Below are 26315 nucleotides of genomic sequence, written 5' to 3' on the forward strand. Positions count from 1 at the left end.
AAACCCTTCCTGCTTGAGTCACCACCACCAAACTACACCGACCTACCCTACATCTGCCACTCCAACACCTACTATCCTCTTGTACCCATCAGTTATGCTCGCTAACTACCGAACCTGCACCTGGTCTCGCCATGGAATGCCATGGAACGCCATGGAAGGGAGGTTGGTTTATGTGATGGTCTAGGCTGCGTCCACAATTCCCTGCAATTTCTTGCGGCCTTGGATGGAGATGTTCCCAAACCAAGCTGTGATGCAAAATGCTTTCTACGGCGCATCTGTAGAAGTTGGTGAGAGTTGTAGGGGTCATGCCGAACCTCCTCAGTAGAGGCGTTGGTGTGATTTCTTGGTCGTTACTTCAATATGGGTGGTCCAGGACAAGTTGGTGGTGATGTTTACTCCTAGGAATTTGAAGTTTTCAACCATCTCTACATCAGCGTCGTCAATGCAAAGTGGGGTACGTTTACTGCTCTGTTTTCTGAAGTCCATCACTATCTCCTTTGTCTTGCTGACATGGAGAGAAAGGTTGTTGTCTCAACACCAGGACATGAGGTTCTCAATCTCCTTCCTGTACTCTGTCTCATCATTATGCTGTAATTGTTATATGGTTGTATGGTTATTATTTAATATCTGGCCCACAATGGTGGTGTCGTCTGTGAATTTGTAAATTGAATTAGATTTCTACATGGTTGCGCAGTCGTGGGTGTACAAGGAATAAAGAAAGGAGCTGAGAATACATCCTTGTGGGGTAACCCTGTTGAGGATTATAGTTGAGGATTATTTGTCCCCTATCCTCATTCATTGTGCTCTGTTGGTCAGGAAGTCGAGGATCCAGTTGCAGAGATGAGTGCTGACTCCAAGTCCTGCCAGTTTGGTGAAGAGTTTGGATGATTTAATTGTGTTAAAGGCAGAGCTGTAGTCTTTTTCACGTTGTTATAGTCCCTGCCTCACAGATAGTCCCTATCTCCTCTGATAGTTCTCTGATAGTTCGTTCCATCTGTGTGAAAAAACTTTCCCTCGGGTTCTTATTAAATCTTTCCCTTCTCACCTTAAACCTTGTCTCTGGTTCTTGATTCACCTACTGTGAGGACCTACTATTGTACATTCACCAAATCTTATACACCTCATGATCTTATACACCTCTATAAGATCACCTCACAGCCTTCTGCGCTCCAAGGAATAAAGTCCTAGACTGCCCAACCTTTCCCGATAACTCAGGTCCTCAAGCCATGGCAACATCTTCCTAAATCCTCTCTGCAATCTTTCCAGCTTAACAATATCCGTCATATAACAGTGTAGCCAAAACTGAACACAATTCTCTATATGTGGACTCACCATGGTCTTGTACAATTGTAACATAGCATCCTACCTCACACGTTCTTCGTCTCTTTAATGACTTCCAATTTCCGAGCCCCCACTCCCTCATCTTTACTATTGATGTTCAGTCACTCCACACCTCCACCTCCCACCAGGAAGGCCTTAAAGCCCACTGTTTCTTCCTCGACCTCAGAACCAGCCAATTTCCCTCCACCAACACTCTCCTCTGCCTAGCAGAGCTCATCCTCACCCTTAACAACCTCCTTTGACTCCTCACACTTCTTCCAAATCAAAGGCGTAGCTATAAGTACTCGCATGGGCACCAGCTATGACTGCCTCTTTGTAGAGTACGTTGAACAATCCCTGTTCCAGGTGTACACTGGCCCTACCCCCGAACTCTATCTACGTTACATTGACAACTGTATCGGTACTATCTCCTGCACCCATACAGAACTCATCAATTTCCATCCTGCACTCAAATTCACTTGGACCATCTCCGACACCTCTCTCCCCTTTCTTGATCTCACAGTCTCCATCACAGGACATAGACTATCAACCGACATCTATTACAAACCCACTGACTCCCACAACTATCTTAACTACACTTCTTCCCACTCTGCTTCCTGCTTCCCTATCCCCTCCTCCCAATTCCTCCATCTACGCTGCATCTGCGCCCAAGATGAGATGTTCCATACCAGGATATCTGAGATGTCCTCATTCATTGGGGAATGGGGGTTCCCATCTTCCATCATAGATGAGGCCCCCACATGTGTCTTCTCAGTACCCTGCAGCTCCGCCATTCCTCCCCCTCCCCCTAGTCGCAACAGGAACAGTCACCCCAGTCCTCACCTTTCACCCCATCAGCTATCGCATACAACACAAAATCCTCTGAAATTTTCGCCACCTCCAATGGGATCCCAATATTAGTCATATCTTCCCATCTCCATCCCTTTCTGCCTTAGAGTCATAGAGTGATACAGTGTGGAAACGCCCTTCGGCCCAACTCGCACACACCGCCAACAACGTCCCAGCTACACTGGTCCTACTTGCTTGCGCTTGGTTCATATCCCTCCAAACCTGTCCTATCCATGTACCTGTCCAACTGTTTCTTAAAAGATGGGACAGTCCCAGCCTCAACTACTTCCACTGGCAGCTTGTTCCATAAACCCACCACATTTTGTGTGAAAAAGTTACCCCTTGGATTCTTATTAAATCATTTCCCCTTCACCTTGAGCCCCGGTCCTCGATCCTGACCTACACAGGGTAAAAGACTCTGTGCATCTACCTGATTTATTCCTCTCATGATTTGTATACCTCTATAAGATCTCCCCTCATCCTGCTGCGCTCCATGGAATAGAGACCCAGCCTACTCAACCTTTAGCTCACACCCTATAGTCCTGGCAACATCCTCGTAAATCTTTACTGAACACTTTCAAGCTTGACAATATCTTTCCTATAACCTGGTGCCCAGAACTGAACACAATATTCTCAATGCAGTCTCACCAATGTATTATACAACTGCAACATGACCTCCCAACTTCTATACTCAATACTCTGACTGATGAAGGCCAAAGTGCCAAAAGCCTTTTTGACCACCTTATCTACCTGCGACTCGACCTTCAAGGAACCATGCACCTGTACTCCTAGATCTCTCTGCTCTACAACACTACCCAGAGGCCTACCATTCACTGTGTAGGTCCTGCCCTTGTTCGATGCCCCAAAATGCAACACCTCTCACCGCTCTGTATTAAATTCCATCAATCGTTCCTCTGCCCACCTGGCCAATCGATCCAGATCCCGCTGCAATTTTTCACAACCCTCTTCACTATCTGCAAAACCACGCACTTTTGTATCATTGGCATACTTGTTAATCTTGCCCTGTATGTTCTCATCCAAATCATTGATGTAGATGACAAACAGTAATGGGCCAGGGCCGAACCCTGAGGTACACCACTAGTCACAGGCTTCCAGTGTGAGAAGCAACCTTCCACCATCACCCTCTGCTTCCATCCATGGAGTCAATTTGATATCCACTCAGCTATCTCTCCTTAGATCCTTTAATCATTTAAAAATAAATTGGATAGGCATATGGACGGGAAAGGAATGGAGGGTTATGGTCTGAGTGCAGGTAGATGGGACTAAGTGAGTGTTCAGTAAGTGTTCAGCACGGACTAGAAGGGCCGAGCTGGCCTGTTTCCGTGCTGTAATTGTTATATGGTTATCCCATGCGCCTACCTTGTGGAATCTTGTTGAATGCCTTACTGAAGTCCATGTACACAACATCTACAGCTCTGCCCTCATCAACCTTTTTGGTCACGTCTTCAAAAAAATCAATCAGATTTGTGAGACACGACCTTCCACGTACAAAAATCCATGCTGACTATCCCTTGTCCAACCAAATCCCTATATATCCTATCCCACAGTATCCAGTAACTTACCAACTACAGATGTTAAGCTCAACGGCCTATAGTTCCCAGCATTTTCCCTGCAGCCCTTCTTGAAAAGAGGCACAACATTTGCCACCCTCCAGTCTTCTGGCACCTCTCCTGTATTTAAGGACGAGTCGTGAATTTTAACCAGGACTTCTGCAATATCCACCATAGTTTCCCGCATATATCGGATAAATTGGATAAGGCCCTGGAGATTTGTCTACCTTCAAACACGACGGTACCTTCAGTACTTCTTCGACAGTAACCCTGATTGCATTCAAGACACTTCCAGTGACTGCTCCAAGTTCCTCCGTCCTACTGTCTTTCTCCTCGGTAAATACAGAGGAGAAATACTCATTGAGGACCTTGCCCATCTCCCGTGGCTCCACACAGAGGTGACCACTTAGATTCCTGAGAAATCCCACTCTCTCTCTAGTTACCCTTTTCCCCCTTATGTATTTATAACATCTTTTGGGATTGTCCTTAATGCTACCCGCCAGAGCTAACTCCTGACCCCTTTTTGCCCTTCTGATTTCCTTTTATAGTTTACTCCTTAGTTCCAGAAACTCTTCCAGGGATGCACTTGATCCTAGCTACCTACACCTGTCCCATGCATCCTTCTTGTTTTTGACTAATTTCTCAATTTCCCTCGTTAGCCAAGCTTCCTTACATTTGCCTGCTCTGCCCTTCACTCTAACGGGGGCGTACATATCCTGAGCTTTCTTCAGCACTCTTTTAAAAACATCCCACTTGGCCGATGTTCCTTTCCCCTCAAATTGGCCTTACCCCAGTTGAGCATTTTAACATGTGGACCATCTCCGTCCCTATCCATAACTGTCTTAAACCAAATCGAACCGTGGTCACTGGTCCCAAAAGGCTCCTCTGCACACACTTCATTAACTTTCCCTTCCCAATTTCCCAATACTAGATCCAGCGTTGCCCTCTACAGAGACTGTTCCCTCAACAAATCTGATCTCTGTGGTCCCGCCCAAATCACCCCCTCCCCAGGTACCCTCCCCTACAACCACAGGAGATGCATCACCTGTCCCTGTACCTCTTCCCTCGACTCTGTCCAGGGGCCCCGACATTCATTTCAGGTTAGGCAGAAGTTCACTTGCACCTCCTCCAACCTCATCTGCTGTATTCGTTGTTCAAGATGTGGACTCTTATACATCGTCGAGATCAAACATAGACTGGGTGATCGTTTCGCTGAACACCATCGTTCAGTCTGCCTGAACCTACCTGATCTCCCAGTTGCCAAACACTTTAATTCCCCTTCCCATTCCCACACTGACCTTTCTGTCCTTGGCCTCCTCCATTGTCAGAATGAGGCTAAACGCAAATTGGAGAAACAGCATCTCATATTTCGCTTGGGCAGCTTACAGCCCAGTGGTATGAATATTGATTTCTCTCACCAAGTAAACCCAGCATTCCCTCTCTCTCCATCCCTCAACCACCTAGGTCACACCAGCTTCAAAGTCTTCTTGTTGAGTCTCACTATCTGTACTCATTCTCAACTCACAAAGAGTTAACAATGGCCTGATTCCTTTATTATCTTTAATTTTTTTGCATGTCTTCCATTCATTGTTCTATATCTCTCCACATCACCGTCTATAACTCTCGTTTCCCTTTCCCCTGACTCTCAGTCTGAAGAAGCGTCTCGACCCGAAACATCACCTATTCTTTTTCTTTTGAAATGCTGTCTGACCTGCCCAGTCGTTTGTGTCTGTCTTCCGTTTAAACCATCATCTGCAGTTCCTTCCTACACATCCTAACTATACTTAATACTCTGATTGATGAAGCCCAATCAACTAAAACCTTTATGATTGCATTATTCTGCAATAGGACCTGCAATAGGACCTACATGCCTGAGACCTCCTCGTCTTACTTCAGGGCCTGTCCCACTTTCACAACCTAATTCACAACCTTTTTTACTCGTGGACATTTTTCATCAAGCTAGAAAAACGGCCCAACCTACTTGATGCCACGAGTACCTACGACTAGTATCACGACCTCCTACGACCTCCTATGACCTCGTGACAACCATGCTGCGAGTATGAGTCAAGGGCAAACTCGGCAGAGGTCGTGAATTAGGTAATGAAAGTTGGACAGGCCCTTTCCTCTTCTGAACTTTCTGTGCAAATGTGCTAAATCTTCTGAAGAAGCAATGTGGCATGATGCCACGGTTAATGAGTGATATTGATGGTGTGGGCTTCCACCAGGTGCTCCAGTTTACTCCCATATTTCAAAGGTGTGCTGTCAAAAAGCATAGCCAGTGAACATGCGAGAGGTAATAATTTGCAGGGTTAGACGGAAATAGGGAGAACGAGTTCAACTAATCAGAAGTGCCATGGTTCAATAGACAATAGACCATAGGTGCAGGAGTCGGCCATTCGGCCCTTCGAGCCAGCACCGCCAATCAATGTGATCATGGCTGATCATCCCCAATCAGTACCCCGTTCATGCCTTCTCCTCGTATCCCCTGACTCCGCTATCTTTAAGAGCCCTATCTAGCTCTCTCTTTAAAGTATCCAGAGAACCGGCCTCCACCACTCTCTGAGGCAGAGAATTCCACAGACTCACAACTCTCTGTGTGAAAAAATGTTTCCTCATCTCCATTCTAAAGGGCTTACCCCTTATTCTAAAACTGTGGCCCCTGGTTCTGGACTCCACCAAACATCGGGAACATGTTTCCTGCCTCTAGCATGTCCAAACCCTTAATAATCTTGGCGTGTCCAAACCCTTAATAATCTATGTTTCAATAAAATTCCCTCTCATCCTTCTAAACTCCAGAGTATACAAGCCCAGCCGCTCCATTCTCTCAGTATATGACAGTCCCGCCATCCCGGGAATTAACTTTGTAAACCTACGCTACACTCCCTCAACAGCAAAAATGGCCTTCCTCAAATTAGGGGACCAAAACTGCATACAATACTCCAGGTGTGGTCTCACTAGGGCCCTATTCATCTGCAGAAGGACCTCTTTGCTCCTATACTCATCTCCTCTTGTTCTGAAGGCCAACATGTCATTCACTTTCTTCACTGCCTGCTGTACCTGCATGCTTACTTTCATTGACTGATGAACAAGGACCCCCAGATCCCGTTGTACTTCCCCTTTTCCCAACTTGACACTTTAAAAAAATGTTTTGATTATTTATTTATTTGTTTTTTTAAATTATAATTTTATAGGAAGCAATTGTACAAAAAAGAATGACTTAACAGTTCTACAACTCTAGCACCACTTCATTTTTAACATTTTACAAACAGAATATTGAATTGAAATTTAAAAAAAGAAGAAAGGAAAGAGAAAGATGAAAAGAAAGAAAAAGAAAAGGAGATATATCTGTCGACCCCACCCCTGCACCCAGCTTAACAATCAGTTTTGAGTTTGTGTTCAACCATTGTATTGTTCAATAAAAGTAGACCATATTTTTTTTAATTTATCTGGTTTGTCAGTCAAGATGAACCTAATTTTTTCTAGATGTAGTGTCTCTGTCATTTCCGTAATCCACATCTTCACTGAGGGGACTGTTGCCTTTTTCCAAAATTTAAGTAGAGGTTTTTTTGCTGATATTAGTCAAGAAAGCGTCTTTGAAATGGCCTTAGTTTGACACATGCCTGATATTCCCAGTATTATCAGTTTTGGGTCTGGTTCTAGTGGAATTTTCAATGTCTTAGAGGTAACATTAAAAACGTCCGTCCAAAAACTTTCTATTTTTGTACATAGTACAATAGGATGGGTTAAGGTAGCTTCTTGAGAATGACATTTGGCACAAAGGGGGGAAACACTGGGGAAAATCTTGCTCAATTTGGTCTTTGAGTAATATAGCCTGTGCAGTACTTTAAACTGTATCAGGCAGTGTCTGGTATTTAAAGAGCAATGATGTATGTGTTGTCGGCTTTCGTCCCATATATCCTGGGAAATGTTTTGACCCATCTCATCCTCCCATGAACGCCTATAAATCTCAGATGATGGAGTATCGCTATTTTGGAGGGCATTGTAAAGGTGGGATATCAATGTCTCTGTATCTGCATGTTCATTCAAACATTCGTCAAGTATGTCTGGAGCTACAGAGGAGCAGTCTTGTGTATATGTTCTCACGTAATCCCTAACGAAGGTATCTAAAAAAGTTATTGGTGTTCAATTCGTATTTCTCCTGCAATTCTTGAAAGGAGGAAAGAGTCCCCTTCTGATAAAGGTCTCCCACAGTATTGATTCCCTGATTCTTCCATTGAACAAAAACCACATCTAGGGTAGAAGGTTTAAAAGAGAGATTATTTGCAATGGGGAGAAGGAGAGACATGTTTCACAATTTGAGGCTGAGTTTCAACTGTTTCTAGATGCGGATGGTACTATGTATTATCGGGTTATGCTCGAACGTTGACTTATTCAGAGATATTGGAGACAGGACAATCGAGCCTATACAGAATAGGAAGCAATCTTCCCTTTCCATTTTTAGCTAGTTTGCCTGTTGGTATGAACCATCCAGCCAGAAAATTATAGTTTTAATATTGGTTGCCCAATAATAAAAAAGGAAGTTAGGTAATAATAACAATAATAATACATTTTATTTATGGGCGCCTTTCAAGAGTCTCAAGGACACCTTACAAAAATTTAGCAGGTAGAGGAAAAACATGTAAGGGGAATGAAATAAATAGTAGAGACATGACTAGTACACAAAGTAAAGACAGAATTCAATACAAAACACAATATGAGGCAATTAATGCACAGATGAAAAGGGAGGGGGACGTGGGACTAAGGATAGGCAGAGGTGAAGAGATGGGTCTTGAGGCGGGACTGGAAGATGGTGAGGGACACAGAATTGCGGATCAGTTGGGGGAGGGAGTTCCAGAGCCTGGGAGCTGCCCTGGAGAAGGCTCCGTCCCAAAATCTGCGGAGGTTGGACTTGTGGATGGAGAGGAGACCGGCTGATGTGGATCTGAGGGACCGTGAGGGTTGGTAGGGGGAGAGGAGGTCAGTGAGATATGAAGGGGCCAGATGGTGGAGGGCTTTGTAGGTGAGGATCAGGATTTTGTAGTTGATCCGGTGGGAGATGGGAAGCCAGTGAAGTTGTTTGAGGACTGGAGTGATGTGATGCCAGGATTTGCTGTGGGTAATGAGTCGGGCGGCTGCGTTCTGGACCAGTTGGAGTTGGTTGATGTAGGTGGAGCTGATGCCAAGGAGAAGTGAGTTGCAGTAGTCCAGTCGGGAGGAGATGAAGGCATGGATGAGTCTTTCAGCAGCGGGAGGTGTGAGAGAGGGTCTGAGTTTGGCGATGTTGCGGAGATGAAAGAAGGAGGTTTTAATGACATGGCGGATGTGAGGCTCAAGGGAGAGGGTGGAATCAAAGATCAAGCCAAGGTTGCGGGCCTGGGGAGATAGTGGTGCCGTCGATGGTGAGAGTGGGGTTATTGATTTTGCTGAGTGTGGCTTTAGAGCCTATGAGGAGGAATTCTGTCTTATCGCTGTTGAGTTTGAGGAAACTATGTTGCATCCAGGTTTTTATAGCTGACAAACAGGAGTTGATATGGGAGAGGGGGGGGATTGTGGGGGGATTTGGTGCCGAGGTAGATCTGGGTGTCATCAGCGTAACAGTGGAAGTCCAGGTTGAAGTGGCGGAGTATCTGACCAAGGGGGAGGATGTAGATGATGAAGAGGAGGGGGCCGAGTACGGAGCCTTGGGGAACGCCTTGTGTGACTGTGGCTGTAGCAGAGGTGTGGTTGTGGAGAGAGATGAAGTGGGATCTGTTGGAAAGGTAGGAACGGAGCCAGCTGAGTGCAGAGCCTTCAATGCCGAGGTCTTTGAGTCTGGTGAGCAGGATGTTATGGTTCACTGTATCGAAGGCTGCGCTCAGGTCGAGGAGGATGAGGATGTTGAGGGAACCCGTGTCAGCAGAGGTGAGGAGGTCATTGAGGACTTTGAGGAGAGCAGTTTCTGTGTTATGGAGGGGGCGAAAGCCAGATTGGAGGGTTCAAGTAGGTTATACGCAAGGAGGTGGGAATGAAGTTGCGATGCAATGATACGCTCCAGGGTTTTTGAAAGAAAGGGGAGGTTTGAGATTGGGCGGTAGTTAATGAGAGAGGAGGGATCAGGACCAGGTTTCTTTAAGATTGGTGTAACAGCAGCAGTTTTGAAAGCGGAGGGGACAATTAGTTGGGACAATGAGGAGTTGAAGAGATTAGTGCGGTAGGGGCAGAGAACGGGGAGGCAGGACTTCAGCAGGGGAGTGGGGAGAGGATCGAGGGAGCAGGTAGTGGGTTTGGAAGAACTGATGAGTTTGGAGATTTCAATAGGGGTGACCAGGTCGAACTGGGAGAGGAAGCAGTGTGGAGGAGGGCTAAGGAGGTCAGTGGAGATGTTGAAAGGAGGGGCCTTGGTAGGTGGTGGAGTAGATGCTGGGGAGTCGGGTACAGGGGATAAAGATTGATAGATGGTGCTGATTTTATCAGCGAAAAAGTGGAGGAATGAGTTGCAGAGATCCGGAGTAGAGGTAGGGAGAGTGTTGGCTCGAGGCTTGAGGAGGTTGCCCATTGTGGAGAAGAGGGTTCTGTGGTTTAGGTAGGGATCGGTGAATATGGAGGAGAGGTAGGCAGATTTTGCAGCAATGAGGGCATCTTTGTAGTCAGTGAGGTGGAGTTTGTAAGCTTCAAGGTGGACTGTGAGAGATGATTTATTTGTGAGTCGTTCAAGTCGGCGACCAGTCTGTTTCAGTTTACGAAGTGCAGGTGTGTACCAGGGTGAAGATGTGTTGAAAGTTACGGTTCTTGTTTTGAGGGGGGCCATAGTGTTAAGGGAGGTAGACAAGGTGGAGTTGAGATGGTTTGTGAGATCATCAGGTGAGATGGGGGTTGAGTCCAGGGGGAGAGTGGTGGAGAGCAGGTCAGAGAGATGGTGGGGATCAATGGATTTTAGATTACGGAAGGTGATTTCTCGGAGTAAGCGGGGGCGAAGTGTCGGAGAAGGGATGGTGAACCGTATAAGCTTATGATCAGAGAGGGGGAAGAGGCATGGATGGACGTCGAGTACCGGTTGATTTGTGGAGCAGACCAGGTCAAGGATGTGACCTTTGTCATGGGTGGGAAAGGTGACATGCTGAGTGAGAGAGAAGTTGTCAAGTAAAAAGGCGAATTCAGATGCGAGCTTGCAGGTGGGGGAGTCCATGTGAATATTTAAGTCACCAAGTAGCAGCAGACGTGGGGAGAGTAAATGAGGTGCTTGTGGAGTATAAGGAATGTAAAAAGAATCTTAAGAAAGAAATTAGAAAAGCTAAAAGAAGATATGAGGTTGCTTTGGCAAGTAAGGTGAAAGTAAATCCAAAGGGTTTCTACAGCTATATTAATAGCAAAAGGATAACGAGGGATAAAATTGGTCCATTGGAGGAACAGAGTGGGCAGCTATCTGCAGAGCCAAAAGAGATGGGGGAGATATTGAACAATTTATTTTCTTCGGTATTCACCAAGGAGAAGGATATTGAATTATGTGAGGTAAGGGAAACGAGTAGAGTAGTTATGGATACTATGAGTTTCAAAGTAAAAGAAGTACTGACACTTTTGAAAAATATAAAAATGGATAAGTCTGCTGGTCCTGACAGGATATTCCCTAGGACATTGAGGGAAGTTAGTGTAGAAATAGCCGGGGCTATGACAGAAATATTTCAAATGTCATTAGAAACGGGGATAGTCCCCGAGGATTGGTGTACTGCGCATGTTGTTCCATTGTTTAAAAAGGGTTCGAAGAGTAAACCTAGCAATTATAGACCTGTTAGTTTGACTTCAGTGGTGGGCAAATGAATGGAAAAGATACTTAGAGATAATATATATAAGCATCTGGATAAACAGGGTCTGATTAGGAACAGTCAACATGGATTTGTGCCTGGAAGGTCATGTTTGACTAATCTTCTTGAATTTTTTGAAGAGGTTACTAGGGTAATTGACGAGGGTAAAGCAGTGGGTGTTGTCTATATGGACTTTAGTAAGGCCTTTGACAAGGTTCCTCATGGAAGGTTGGTTAAGAAGGTTAAACTGTTGGGTATAAATGCAGGAATAGCAAGATAGCAGTGGCTGAATGGGAGAAGCCAGAGGGTAATGGTGGATGGCTGTTTGTCGGGTTGGAGGCAGGTGATTAGTGGGGTGCCTCAGGGATCTGTGTTGGGTCCTTTGTTGTTTGTCATGTACATCAATGATCTGGATGAAGGGGTGGTAAATTGGATTAGTAAGTATGCAGATGATACCAAGATAGGGGGTGTTGTGGATAATGAAGAGGATTTCCAAAGTCTACAGAGTGATTTAGGCCATTTGGAAAAATGGGCTGAAAGATGGCAGATGGAGTTTAATGCTGATAAATGTGAGGTGTTACACCTTGGCAGGACAAATCAAAATAGGACGTACATGATAAATGGTAGGGAATTGAAGAATACAGTTGAACAGAGGGATCTGGGAATAACCGTGCATAGTTCCTTGAAGGTGAAATCTCATATAGATAGGGTGGTAAAGAAAGCTTTTGGTATGCTAGCCTTTATAAATCAGAGCATTGAGTGTAGAAGCTGGGATGTAATGTTAAAATTGTACAAGGCATTGGTGAGACCAAATCTGGAGTATGGTGTACAATTTTGGTCGCCCAATTATAGGAAGGATGTCAACAAAATAGAGAGAGTACCGAGGAGATTTACTAGAATGTTGCCTGGGTTTCAACAACTAAGTTACAGAGATAGGTTGAATAAGTTAGGTCTTTATTCTCTGGAGCGCAAAAGGTTAAGGGGGGACTTGATAGAGGTCTTTAAAATGATGAGAGGGATAGACAGTTGATGTGCTCAAGCTTTTCCCTTTGAGAATAGGGAAGATTCAAACAAGAGGACATGACTTCAGAATTAAGGGACAGAAGTTTAGGGGTAACATGAGGGGGAACTTCTTTACTCAGAGAGTGGTAGCGGTGTGGAATGAGCTTCCAGTGGAAGTGGTGGCGGCAGGTTCGTTGGTATCATTTAAAAATAAATTGGATAGGCATATGGATGAGAAGGGAATGGAGGGTTATGGTATGAGTGCAGGCAGGTGGGACTAAGGGAAAAAAGTTGTTCGGCACGGACTTGTAGGGCCGAGATGGCCTGTTTCCGTGCTGTAATTGTTATATGGTTATATGGTTATATGGAGAGGGATGAGGCAAGTGTGAGGAGTTCAGTGAAGTGAGATAGGAAGGAGGGTTTAGGTGGCCGGTAAATGAGGATGACTGTCATGGAGGAAAGGGCTTTGAAGGCGAGGAATTCAAATGATGCTACTGGGGGGAAGGTGAGTTCAGTGATACGAAAATTCTGGTTGAAAATAACAGCGAGGCCACCTCCATGGCGGGAGGGGCGGGGCTTGGAAATGTAATTAAATCCAGGTGGGGATGTTTGATTGAGGGAGAAGAAGACATTGGGTTGTTGCCAGGTCTCAGTGAGCAGAAGGAAGTCCAGAGTGTTGTCAAGGATTAGTTCATGGAGGGCAAGGGCTTTGTTGTTGAGCGACCTGGTGTTGAGGAGGGCAAAGTTGGCATTATGAGAGGGTGGAGGGATGGGGGCAGGCTGGAGAGATCTGAGGTTGTCCCGGTTGACAGTGCGTGCGGTCAGCTGGGATGGGGGGTGACGCAGGTGAGGGGGGGCAGAGCGTGGTAGTGAGCAGATGGATGGAATGGAATGTCCGTGGTTGAAGCAAACAAGCTTGCGCCGAGAGCCTCTGTGGATGAAACGGGGTCGACGCAGAAGTCCAAGCTGTTTAACGACCTGGATGCAGGATGGGATGTGGTTGTTGAAGAAACCAGTCATTTGCAGAGTTGAGTATTTGAGCATGATGGTATTACCATCACCCAGCGGGGTCACAACATCGGAAGCCTGGATCGCCTCAGCGCAGAGGGAGAACAAGGAGGGAAAAGACAAGGACTTTAAGACTTTTGTCTTCCATCACAGTGAGGAGGTGCCTGGTGAACTCACTGTGGTGGATGTTAAATCTGTGTGGTTTTGTTATTTTATTCTATGTTATGACTACAAGGCATGACATTTTGTTCAGACTGAAAGGTCTGAATGACAATAAAGGATTCTTGTTACTTGTTAGTTTGGCCACTACTGGCCTCCCTATGATTTGTTAGGCATTTGCTTTCACTGGTTGCCCTCTTGTGTCATTCAGCCTAATCATGGTCCACTCATGGATCCATTGGAATGCAGCCCGGACAGTTCCAAACCTCCTGCACCCAGAATCCGCCAAATGATTCGAACGTGGCCAAACCCAGCCCAAAACCTCCATATGTATAAGGAAGGAATTGCAAATGCTGGTTTACACCAAAGATAATCACAAAATGCTAGGCTAACTCAGCGGGACAGGCAGCATCTTTGGAGAGAGGGAATGGGTGAAATTTCAGTCCACAATTATGCACTCCCCATCCATCGAACAAATTAAAAGCCTTGGTGCTTCAGAAATAAAAGAGTCACTATCTAGGCAAGAAGAATGAGCACATTTGATGTAAGGGTAGACACAAAAAGCTTGAGTAACTCAGCAGGATAGGCAACATCTCTGGAGAGAAGGAATGTGTGCCATTTTGGGTCGAGACCCATCTTCAGACTAGTCAGGGGAAAAGGAAACAAGAGATATAGACATATAAGGGTGATGGTGGAATTATATTTACTACCTCTCAATGCTCATTACCAACCCGAGAAAAATGAACTGATTCTACAGTACATGAATATAAATTCGGGAGAGTTGCATGAAGGAAATAATGAACCTTAAGATTCATCGACGATACATTATTCGCAACGACCAAATCAATAATCATAGATTAAAGAAATATTGCAAGGAAACAAACTTTTCAAAATAAAATTCAATATCTTTAGTGGAACAATAATAGGTAAATAGGTAAATATATGTTGCACCTGATCAGGAATCAATCGCGGAAGAGCCTGGCAACTGAAGAGTTTGTGACGAGATTCTGTGAGAGACTTAATTCTTTTGAATCAGGTTGTGCCTGAGGTTAATGATTTGATTATTCCATCCACTTTGCCATCTTGTAAATGCTGTAATTCAGAAACTGGGCTTTTGACAAATTACGAAGCCGCTATATTTTAGAGTGTGTAGCTATGGTCAGATTGAAATAAAGAGGAGTCGTTCCATATTGCAGCATTTATTAGTGGTATATAGCAGCCAATACTTACCCATATCTCATTGGGTTTATTCCTGCCTCTGTTGGATCGCCTTGGTCTAACCAGGTGAATGAACTATTGTACCTTATGCAAGCATATCACTGAAAGCGAGAGATCTGTCCCCAAAATCACCACATGAGCAAACAGCAAAATAAAACAAAACTGTGCTAACCAAGAAGCATCTTGCATTCATTTACAGTCTGCTCTGCTGCTCTATTTCATGAGATTGAGTGATGATGCAGGGTTCATTTCAGGTTTAATAACCTAAATGGGTTCATAAGGATTGTAAAGATTTTTTGAACAAGCCTTTCTTGTTTTCTATGCAATGTCAATGAATAGCATATTGGTGTGTGACAATCACTTAATGCTTTAAATTAAATTCTTTCAGCAATAAAACACACAAACTACACTTGTCCATAGGGAACCCAACACTATGAACATTGACTTATCTGATTTCAAGTAATCCCTGCATTCCCCCACCCCCCCCACCCCCCCCCCCACCCCCCCCACCCCCCCCCCCCCCCCCCGCCCCCCCACCCCTCCCCCGCCCTATTCATCATATGTTCCACTGTTGCATACCTGTATCCCTCTCACTATCATCTCTTCCCCAGCCAACAATGGGCCATTACGGGTTCCACCTTTCCTTGGTCATCTGTTGCCGGAGAGATAACCCAAAGGTAGACACAAAAAGCTGGAGTAACTCAGTGGGTCAGACAGCATCTCTGGAGACGAGGAGTAGGTAACATTTCGGGTCGAGACCCTTCTTCAGACTGAGAGTCAGGGGAAAGGGAAACGAGAGATATAGACGGTGATATGGAGAGATCTAGAACAAATGAATGAATGATATGCAAAAAAGTAATGATGATAAAGGAAACAGGCCATTGTTAGCTGTGGGCTAGGTGAAAACGAGTTACCGACAATGAGACTTAACAAGAAAACATGTTAGTTTTACTTTGCAGAGAAGGTAGGGGGAGGGATAGATGGAACAAAGAACATTTGTGGCAGGGTGAGGCCAGGGTTGTTGTGAGCATAGATCTTATAGCAGAGCAAGATGGCCGACTCCTACGCAAATCACATAGTACGGTCATGAGCAGATTAATGGGTGATTATAGGACCCATTTTAGCAACCAGCCTCCGCCATCTTGTTCCGCCATCGTGCTTCCGCCATCTTGCTTCCGGCCAAAGATCGGATCTTTGCTTCCGCCTCTGCTCCTGTATCTTCGCTAGTCTTTGACTTGGGCGGGGAGAGGGGGCGCGCAGCCCGAGGCAGCGGGGAGAAGGGGTCCGGGGCAGCGGGGAGAAGGGGTGCGCGGCCCGGGGCAGCGGGGAGAAGGGGTCCGGGGCAGCGGGGAGTAGGAGGTGCGCGGCCCGGGGCAGTGGGGTGAGAGGAGAGGAGCAGTGCAAGTGGGGGTAGTGGTGGCGCAGGAGGGTTGGTAGAGCTCCACTATAAGATCTTTGGGAAAGAGAGGTGAGGTAGGGGCCGGGGTGCAGAGAGCATGGGGAGAGATGTGGGGTTGGGGGTTGGTGGGTTAAGGGACTACAGCATAGGAGGGGGGGACACATTGTAGTGTAGGGGGAGGTGAGGGAGTGCGGGGGAGAGTTGAGGGGGGGGATAGGGCCTAGTGTGTATGAAGTTGCGGGGAGGTTTACAATGTTTATTATTTAATGTCTGAAGTAAAGTTCATCATTGGATATAAAAACCAGAAGAAATATAATTGTGTATGTTATATGATTATATACATTTATATCACATTCATGTATGTGTATTTATAAACATTTTATTCTTTAACAAGAATTAACAGAAGTATGAACTAACAGAATTATGAATCTAACCCTATATCACGCACAAAAACTGTTCCCCCGCAACGTTGATTACCCTGTGAGTCAGGTCGGGTCGGGTAGGTTCCGGTTACTACAAAATCAACTCAAACACAGCTTATGAGCCATTTAAAAAGAAATGATTTAAAAAACATTAAAAAGGACAATTACCAGAGTCAAATTTTAATCTTGACAAGAATTAACAGAAGTATGAACTGACAGAATTATGACAGAATCACACACACAAACTGTTCCCCCGCAACGTTGATTACACTGCGAGTCGGGTCGGGTCGGGTAGGCTCCAGTTACTAAAATGGGCGGGGAAAAATGCCCAGGATCCCCTCCGTAGCGTACTACATGTCAGCCCATTGCATTTCGCAGGAGTAGCCTACTTGCTCCGCTATAGGATCTTTGGTTGTGAGATAAGTTGTGGACGACCTTCAGTCAATAAGTTGATAGGATGTCTCGAGTGTGATGATGATACAAGTAAACAAGCATAAAATATTAAAACAAGGAACTGCAGATGCTAGTTTACACAGAAGGAGACAAAGTGCTAGAGTAACTCAGCTGGTCAGAAAGGAACTCTAGAGATCATGTTTAGGTGAGGTTTCTGGTCGGTACCCTTCTTCAGACTGAAGAAGTGTCTGAAGAAAGGTCCCGACCTGAAACATCATCTATCCATGTTCTCCTGAAAGGCTGCCTGTCCCACTGAGTTACTCCTGCCCTTTTTGTCCTTTAAAACAAAACTCCCTGGCATATGTTATAATCAGCATGATATTGAGCTAAAGAGGAATTTGGTGTAACAGTAGGAAGGCCCAAGTTCAGTTCATAGTGCCCAAGATTTTTTGAAGTGCTCTCTGAGTTTTTTTTCTTGCATCTATTTGTACATTCAGGTGATGTTGCATTGTACATACAATATCTGGCTGGGACCTTTTCTGATCTGGGAAGCGATTAATCGATCGGTGATTATGCAACCTGTGCAAATCGTAACTCCCACCAGCTAAATATTTTATTATTTAAACAATGCTTGCATCATGTTCTGTGAACATTCAATCTGCAGTCCAGGAAGTTCAAATTCTATGAGTGCTGCACTTTAAATCCATTTGCACTCTGCTTCACATAGATTCTCAAACTGTTATCCATGTCAGTCTTGAATATGGTATCTATCATTGGTCACTTCAGATTGAAGACAGAAGGGAAATTCAACTCATCTTTTTGCATCTCAGATATATATCCAATGTATTGAGACCAGATCAAAATCTCGTACAGTGCAAATAAATAATGGATGAAATTATTGCATTGAAACTTTTTTGGTAAGATGTTTAAGGCATTCACTGAGCATTCCATAAATTATTGAAAACGCTGATATGTGAAAAAAGAAATTCTGCCATCTGGATTTCCTTTAATTTAGTTTAGTTTGGAGATGCAGCTTGAACCTTCAGCCTATCGAGTCCACGCCAATCAACGATCACCCATACACTAGTTCTATCCTACACCTTAGGGAGAATTTACAGAAGCCATTTAATGTACAAACCTGCACATCTTTGAAACCTATACGTCTTTCGAATGTGGGAGGAAACCGGAGCACTCAGAGAAAACCCACACAGTCAGCGGGAGAGCATGCAAACTCAATGCAGACAGCACCCACAGTAATATCAATGGTCTATGACGCTATAAGGCAGAAACTCTACCATTGCGCCACTTGGGGGAATGCGAACTGTAGTTGGTCGAGGTTCTTGTCGAGGTAGGAGTTGATGCGCATCATAACCAACCTCTCAGAGCACTTCATCACCACTAACGCTAGTGCCACTGGTCGATGGTCATTGGGGCATGTCACCTTACTCTTCTTGGGCACCGGTATTATTGATGCCCTCTTAAAGCAGATGGGAACTTCAGACCTCAGAAATGAGAGGTTGAAAATGTCTGCAAAAACTCCCGCCAGTTGGTCTGCACAGGTCTTGAGAACTCGACCGGGTATACCATCAGGACCAGGCGCTTTCTTAGGGTTTACCTCCCTGAAGGATCTTCTAATGTCAGCCTCTGTGACTGTAACACTGTCAGGGCGAATGGGGGTTCGGGAAGACACATCAGTGTTTTCCCTATCGAACCGTGCGTAGAAAGCATTGAGCTCGTCAGGGAGTGATGCCTTGGTTTGAGCTGCCTCCTAATTTTGCCTTGTGATTGCATTTACCGAACCTCTATCTCATCCTCCAGCTTAGATCAGGTCCCTTTCGGCCTTTTTGATGGCCTTACCAAGGTCGTTTCTGGACTTATATACCTCTACATCACCAGACCTGAATGCCCGGGATCTGGTCTTCAGAATCATGCGGATCTCATGGATCTCCAGAGATGCTGCCTGATCCGCTGAGTAAAGGGCCTGTCCCACGGTACAAGGTAATTCAAGAGTTCCCCCGAGTTTCCCCTGATTCGAACTCGGAGAAATACGGTAATAGCCGCTGGTGCTGTGAGGCAGCATCTTGACTGCTGCGCCACTGTGCCGCCCTGAATAAAACAAATAATAATACTCCTCGGTAATCCACACCCTAGTTCAGTTTGGGGGCTGTGGTGGCGTTCCGGCGGCGACAACCCGACTTCAGAACCTCAGAGGCTCGACCCCGGGCCCAGTGGACGACATCGTCAGGAGCTCGCAGGTCACAGGTGGGTGACCTGTTTTTCCGGAGCTCCCGCAACAACACCTTCGTCCACTGGACTGGAGGGCGGCAGTTTCGGCAGCTTCGACCGCCGCGGGCCGCGGAGTTTGTGGAGCTCGGATTCAGCCGTGGGACTGACTTACTTACCATCACCCGGCGGGGTCACACCATCGGAAGCCTGGATCGCCTCAGCGCAGAGGGAGAACAAGGAGGGAAAAGACAAGGACTTTAAGACTTTTGCCTTCCATCACAGTGAAGAGGTGCCTGGTGGACTCACTGTGGTGGATGTTAAATCTGTGCTTATTGCATGTTTTTGTTATTTTATTCTATGTTATGACTGCAAGGCATGACATTTTGTTCAGACTGAAAGGTCTGAATGACAATAAAGGATACTTGTTACTTGTTAGTTTGGCCAGTACTGGCCTCCCTATGATTTGTTAGGCATTTGCTTTCACTGGTTGCCCTCTTGTGTCATTCAGCCTAATCATGGTCCACTCATGGATCCATTGGAATGCAGCCCGGACAGTTCCAAACCTCCTGCACCCAGAATCCGCCAAATGATTCGAACGTGGCCAAACCCAGCCCAAAACCTCCATATGTATAAGGAAGGAATTGCAAATGCTGGTTTACACCAAAGATAATCACAAAATGCTAGGCTAACTCAGCGGGACAGTCAGCATCTTTGGAGAGAGGGAATGGGTGAAATTTCAGTCCACAATTCTGCACTACCCATCCATCGAACATATTCAAAGCCTCAGTGCTTCAGAAATAAAAGAGTCACTATCTAGGCAAGAAGAATGAGCACATTTGATGTAAGGGTAGACACAAAAAGCTTGAGTAACTCAGCAGGATAGGCAACATCTCTGGAGAGAAGGAATGGGTGCCATATTGGGTCGAGACCCATCTTCAGACTAGTCAGGGGAAAAGGAAACAAGAGATATAGACATATAAGGGTGATGGTGGAATTATATTTACTACCTCTCAATGCTCATTACCAACCCGAGAAAAATGAACTGATTCTACAGTACATGAATATAAATTCGGGAGAGTTGCATGAAGGAAATAATGAACCTTAAGATTCGTCGAAGATACATTATTCGCAACGACCAAATCAATAATCATAAAGAAATATTGCAAGGAAACAAACTTTTCAAAGTAAAATTGAATATATTTAGTAGAACAATAATAGGTAAATAGGTAAATAGGTAAATATATATTAATTAGAAATAACAATGGGTAAATATAGTTAAAATATATATAAGGGCACTGCTGGAGTGCTGGGTGCTGCTGATGTACTTTGCACCCTTGGGTGCTGCTGGTGTTGTTATTGTGCACCGTGGGCTGCTGCTGGCAAGGCTGCTGTTTCTTCTTGGAGTGCTGGAGTGCTGGTGCTGCTCATGTGGTTGGAACCCTGGAGTGCTGCTGGTGTGGTTGATTGTGAACCCTGGAGTGCTGCTCGTGGTTGCTGCCTTCCTCGGTGGCAGAGCTGCCCCAAACCATTGGGCTCCACTTTGCACCACCTCGCCGTCTGGCTCTTCAAGGGCTTGGTCTTGTCGGCAGTCAGTCTCTCCACAGCTCTCTGCCGACCCCGACTGTCCCCATCCTTCGTACGGGCCTGTAGCTGCTAAACGCTGGTGTGAGACTGAAGAGGGTTTTAATTGGAAATGGTGAAGCCAGAGGAAGGAATGTTAATGGAGGCAGGCAGGAGGGGAGAAATGGGAGTAGCCAGTAGACACAACATGCTAGAGAAACTCAGCTGGTGAGGCAGCATCTATGGAGAGAAGGAATTGGTGACATTTCAGGTCGATACCCTTCTTTATTCAGGGGGGGGGGGTAGGACAAAGAAATAATGTAGGCGGAGACAGTGGGACCAGTGAGGGAACTACCAGAAGTTAGAGAAGTCAATGTTCATACCGCTGGGGTGTAAACTACCCAAGTGAAATATGAGGTGCTGATCCTCCAATTTGCACGGGGCCTCACTCTGACAATGGAGGAGGCCTAGGAGAGAAAGGACAGATTAGGAATGGGGGGTGGAGTTGGTGCTGGGCCACCGGGAGATCAGGTTGGCTAAGACGGACTGAGCGGAGGTGCTCAGCGAATGATCACCGAGCCTGCGTTAGGTGGCGCCAATGTAGAGAAGTTGGCAACTGGAACAGCGGATGCAGTGATGAGGTTGGAGGAGGTGCAAGTGAACGTCTGCCTCACCTGGAAAGACTGTTTGGGTCCTTGAATGGATTCGAGGGGGGAAGGTAAAGGGACAGGTGTTGCATCTCCTGCGATTGCAGGGGAAAGTGCCTGGGGAGAGTGTGCTTTGGGTGGGAAAGGACGAGTTGAGCAGGTAATTACGGAGGAAATGGTCGCTGTGGAAAGCAGAAAGCGGTGGAGATGGGAAGATATGGCCAGTAGTGGGATCGCTTTGGAGTTGGTTCCCCCTCCCCCGTCTCTTAACATCCCGAGTCCTCCTTGTACTCACCTTCCACCCCATCAGCCGTCGCATACAGCATATAGATGCGGTGGGCCGAGCATCGAAAATGTGTCTAGAATTTAACTTTCGTGACCCATGTCTCGGAACTACATTACATTTTGCACAGATTTAGATAAAATATAATTGAGAAAAAAGTCATAACTCGTCAGTGCCAAAAGTTGCACATTATTCAATTAAACTAATTAGAAAATGAGATCAAAAAAGTAATTGCCATCTGGTGTCCAATGCGCATATTACACCATGGGGAGCATAATTCCATGCTGCAGTCTCTTTAAACCATATATTCTTATACTATATATAGAAGGAATAAATGCTTTTTTAGGTCCGACTGTTTTCGTGACTTCCGCTTCGTGGACAGGTCACGCTGATTATGTAATTTTCAGTGAGTGCAGAGATCGCGCTGATTGCGGAAGTGCCGCTGACTGCGGAAGCCCCAAAGTGGTGAGGCCACGCTCAGCCGTGTTAGTAGTTTACTGCCATATATATGGTGTGTGAGTCAGTGAGTGTGTGTGTATGTGTTTATGAATGTACGTGTGTGTGTGTGTGTTTTTTGGTGTGAGTGTCTGTGCGAGTGAGTGTTTGTGTGTGTGTGTGTGTGTGAGTGTGTGTGTGTCTGTGTGTGTGTGTGTTTGTGAGTGTATGTGTGCGCGTATGTGTGTATGTGTTTGTGGTATGTGTGTATTTGTGAGTGTATGTGTTTGTGTATGAGTGTGTGTGTGTGAATGTGAGTGGGAGAGAGTGCGTGTGCGTGTGTGTGAGTGAGTGAGTGTGTGAGTGGTCGAAGTGACTGAGCTGCCAGCCCAAGAATCCATTTGGCCCACAATGTCCATACCAGCCCTCTGGAAACATAGAAACATAGAAAATAGATGCAGGAGTAGGCCATTCGGCCCTTCGAGCCTGCACCGCCATTCAATATGATCATGGCTGACCATCCAACTCAGTATCCCGTAACTGCCTTCTCTCCATACCCCCTGATTCCCTTAGCCACAAGGGCAACATCTACCTCCCTCTTAAATATAGCCAATGAACTGGCCTCAACTACCTTCTGTGGCAGAGAATTCCAGAGATTCACCACTCTCCGTGTGAAAAATGTTTTTCTCATCTCGGTCCTAAAAGACTTCCCCCTTATCCTTAAACTGTGACCCCTTGTTCTGGACTTCCCCAACATCGGGAACAATCTTCCTGCATCTAGCCTGTCCAACCCCTTAAGAATTCTGTACGTTTCTCTAAGATCCCCCCTCAATCTTCTACAAGCCGAGTCTATCCAGTCTTTCTTCATATGAAAGTCCTGACATCTCAGGAATCAGTCTGGTGAACCTTCTCTGTACTCCCTTCTATGGCAAGAATGTCTTTCCTCAGATTAAGAGACCGAAACTGTACGCAATACTCCAGGTGTGGTCTCACCAAGACCCTGTACAACTTCAGTAGAACCTCCCTGCTCCTATACTCAAATCATTTTGCTATGAATGCTAACATACCATTCGCTTTCTTCACTGCCTGCTGCACCTGCATGCCCACTTTCAATGACTGGTGTACCATGACACCCAGGTCTGGTTGCATCTCCCCTTTTCCTAATCGTCCACCATTCAGATAATATACTTTCCTGTTTTTGCCTCCAAAGTGGATAACCTCACATTTATCCACATTCTACTACATCTGCCATGCATTTGCCCACTCACCCAACCAATCCAAGTCACCCTGCAGCCTCCTAGCATCCTCCACACAGCTAACAGTGCCCCACAGCTTCATGTCATCCGCAAACTTGGAGATGTTGCATTCAATTCCCTCATCCAAATCATTAATATATATTGTAAATAGCTGGGGCCCCAGCACCGAGCCTTGCGGTACACCCCACTAGTCACTGCCTGCCATTGTGAAAAGGACCCGTTTACTCCTACTCTTTGCTTCCTGTCTGTCAGCCAGTTTTCTATCCACATCAATACTGAACCCCCAATACCGTGTGCTTTAAGTTTGCATACTTATCTCTTATGTGGGACCTTGTCAAAAGCTTTCTGAAAGTCCAGATATAACACATCCACTGGTTCTCCCTTATCCACTCTACTAATTACATCCTCGAAAAATTCTATAAGATTCGTCAGACATGATTTACCTTTCATAATTCCATGCTGACTTTGTCCAAAGATTTCACCTTGTCAAAAGCCGGGACCAGCCCTGCCGTGTGAAGCTGGGACCCAACAGGTCCCACTTAGTCTAGTAACTTTATAAAGACAAATCAATTGAAAAACAAAATTATCAGCAAGGTTAGCAATACCTATATTCCTTGGAAGCCTTGTTATTGTTTTGATGTAATTAAGAGGCAGCCATGATCCCAGGGGCCTAGCGACCATAAAACAAAGCGCGGGATTGGTTAATTTGCGTCCGACCTCAAAGTCAAACGTGCATTGATTGGACAATTAACTACTCGGAAAAAATTGAGGTTTTTCTCATATTTAAAAAAAATCTGCAGATTTTGGTCTTGACGAGTTTCAGGTATGATTTATATAATATTTATACACAATGTGTTAAAAATTCAGGTAGTTCCGTGAGTTGGGTCACGAACTTGAACGAAAAAGCTCCTCCGCCCACAGCCTAATAATCCTCCAACATTTTTGCCACCTCCAAAGGGATCCCACTGCTGGCCGTATCTTCCCATCTCAACCCCTTTCTGCTTTCCACTTAGGAAACCTGAAGGGAAATCTCTGGAGACTTTGCGCCCCACCCAAGGTTTCCGTGCGGTTCCCGGAGGTTTTTGTCAGTCTCCCTGATGGTCGAAAGTGCTTTTCCGGTTCTTGTATGTTCCGGCGATTATTTCAAAAAATTAAAAACTGGCCGCGACTAAAAATAGGTTGCCATTTTAAAAATCGGTGATAGGTTGCAGGTAGTGGAAGGCTACCTGCAACCTCCGGCAACCACCTTCAACTAGCATCGCAACCGGCTTCGACTAAAAACTTACCGATTTTTAAAACGTCAACCTATTTTTAGTCGCGGCCGATTTTGAATTTTTTGAAATAATCGCCGGAACATAGAAGAAGCGGAAACCACTTTCAACCATTAGGGAGACTAACAAAAACCTCCGGGAACCTCCGGTAACCGCACGGAAACCTTGGGTGGGGTGCATAGTCTCCAGAGGTTTCCGTTCAGATTTCCTAAGTGGGACAGGGGCATAGGCACTTTCCTCTGCAACCGCAGGAGATGCAAGACCTGTCCCTTTACCTTCCCCCCTCGACTCCATCCAAATGACCCAAACAGTCTTTCCAGGTGAGGCAGAGGTTCACTTGAACCACCTCCAACCTCATCTACTGCATCCGCTGTTCCGGGTGTCAACTTCTCTACATTGGCGAGACCAAGCACAGACTCGGCAATCATTCGCTGAACATCTCGGCTCAGTCCGTCTCAACCAAGCTGATCTCCCGGTAGCTCAGAACTTCAACTCCTCCTCCCATTCCGAATCTGACCTTTCTGTCCTGGGCCTCCTCCATTGTCAGAGAGAGGCCCAGCACTAATTTGAGGAACAGCACCTCATAAAGTGCATTCAGAAAAAGCTGTTTAGAAATTTTTGCAAAGTAATTAAAGATAATAATAATAATAATAATGGATGGGATATATATAGCGCCTTTCTAATACTCAAGGCGCTTTACATGGCATTATTCATTCACTCCTCAGTCACACTCGGTGGTGGTAAGCTACTTCTGTAGCCACAGCTGCCCTGGGGCAGACTGACGGAAGCGTGGCTGCCATTCTGCGCCTACGGCCCCTCCGACCACCACCAATCACTCACACACATTCACACACAGGCAAAAGATAAATAACTGAAATATCACATTTACATAAGCATCACAAATATCAAATTTACATATATTTATATTTACCCTTTGTTATGACACTCAAAATTGCTTGGTTTCACATCCTGGTCTGGGAGGTGACCAGGAACCTGATGGAGCACTGACAGAGCTCCAGAGTTCCACTGTGGCGATGATAGAACCTTCCAGAAGGACAACTATATCTGCAGCCCTCCACCGATCAGGTCTTTATGGTAGAGTGGCCAGACGGAAGCCACTCCTCAATAAAAGGCACATGACAGCCTGCTTGGAATTTGCCAAAGGCATGATGCTGTGGGGATGTTTTTCAGCGACAGGAGACTAATCAGGATCCTGGGAAAGTGGAACAGAGCAAAGTACAGCGAGATCCTTGATGAAAACCTGCTCCAGAGCATTCTGGACCTCAGACTGGAGCGGAGGTTCACCTTCCCACAGCACATAGCCAAGACAACGTTGGAGTGGCCATGAATGTCCTTCAGTGGCCCAGCCAGAGCCCGTACTTGAACCCGATCGAACATCTCTGGAGGGACCTGAAAATAGCTGTGCCTCGACACTCCCCATTCAATCTGACAGAACTTGAGAAGATCTGCAGAGAAGAATGGGTAAAATTACCCAAATACAGGTGTGCCAAGCTTGTA

General features: G+C 45.7%; 1 protein-coding gene across 2 annotated transcripts in view; it reads left to right on the top strand.

The window, feature by feature from the left end:
* tp73 (tumor protein p73) overlaps nucleotides 1-26315 on the top strand; it is a 258574-nt gene that overhangs the window by 4966 nt on the left and 227293 nt on the right. The window lies entirely within an intron of this gene.

Source organism: Amblyraja radiata, chromosome 31 (assembly GCF_010909765.2).
Source record: "Amblyraja radiata isolate CabotCenter1 chromosome 31, sAmbRad1.1.pri, whole genome shotgun sequence".
Taxonomy (NCBI): Eukaryota; Metazoa; Chordata; class Chondrichthyes; order Rajiformes; family Rajidae; genus Amblyraja; species Amblyraja radiata.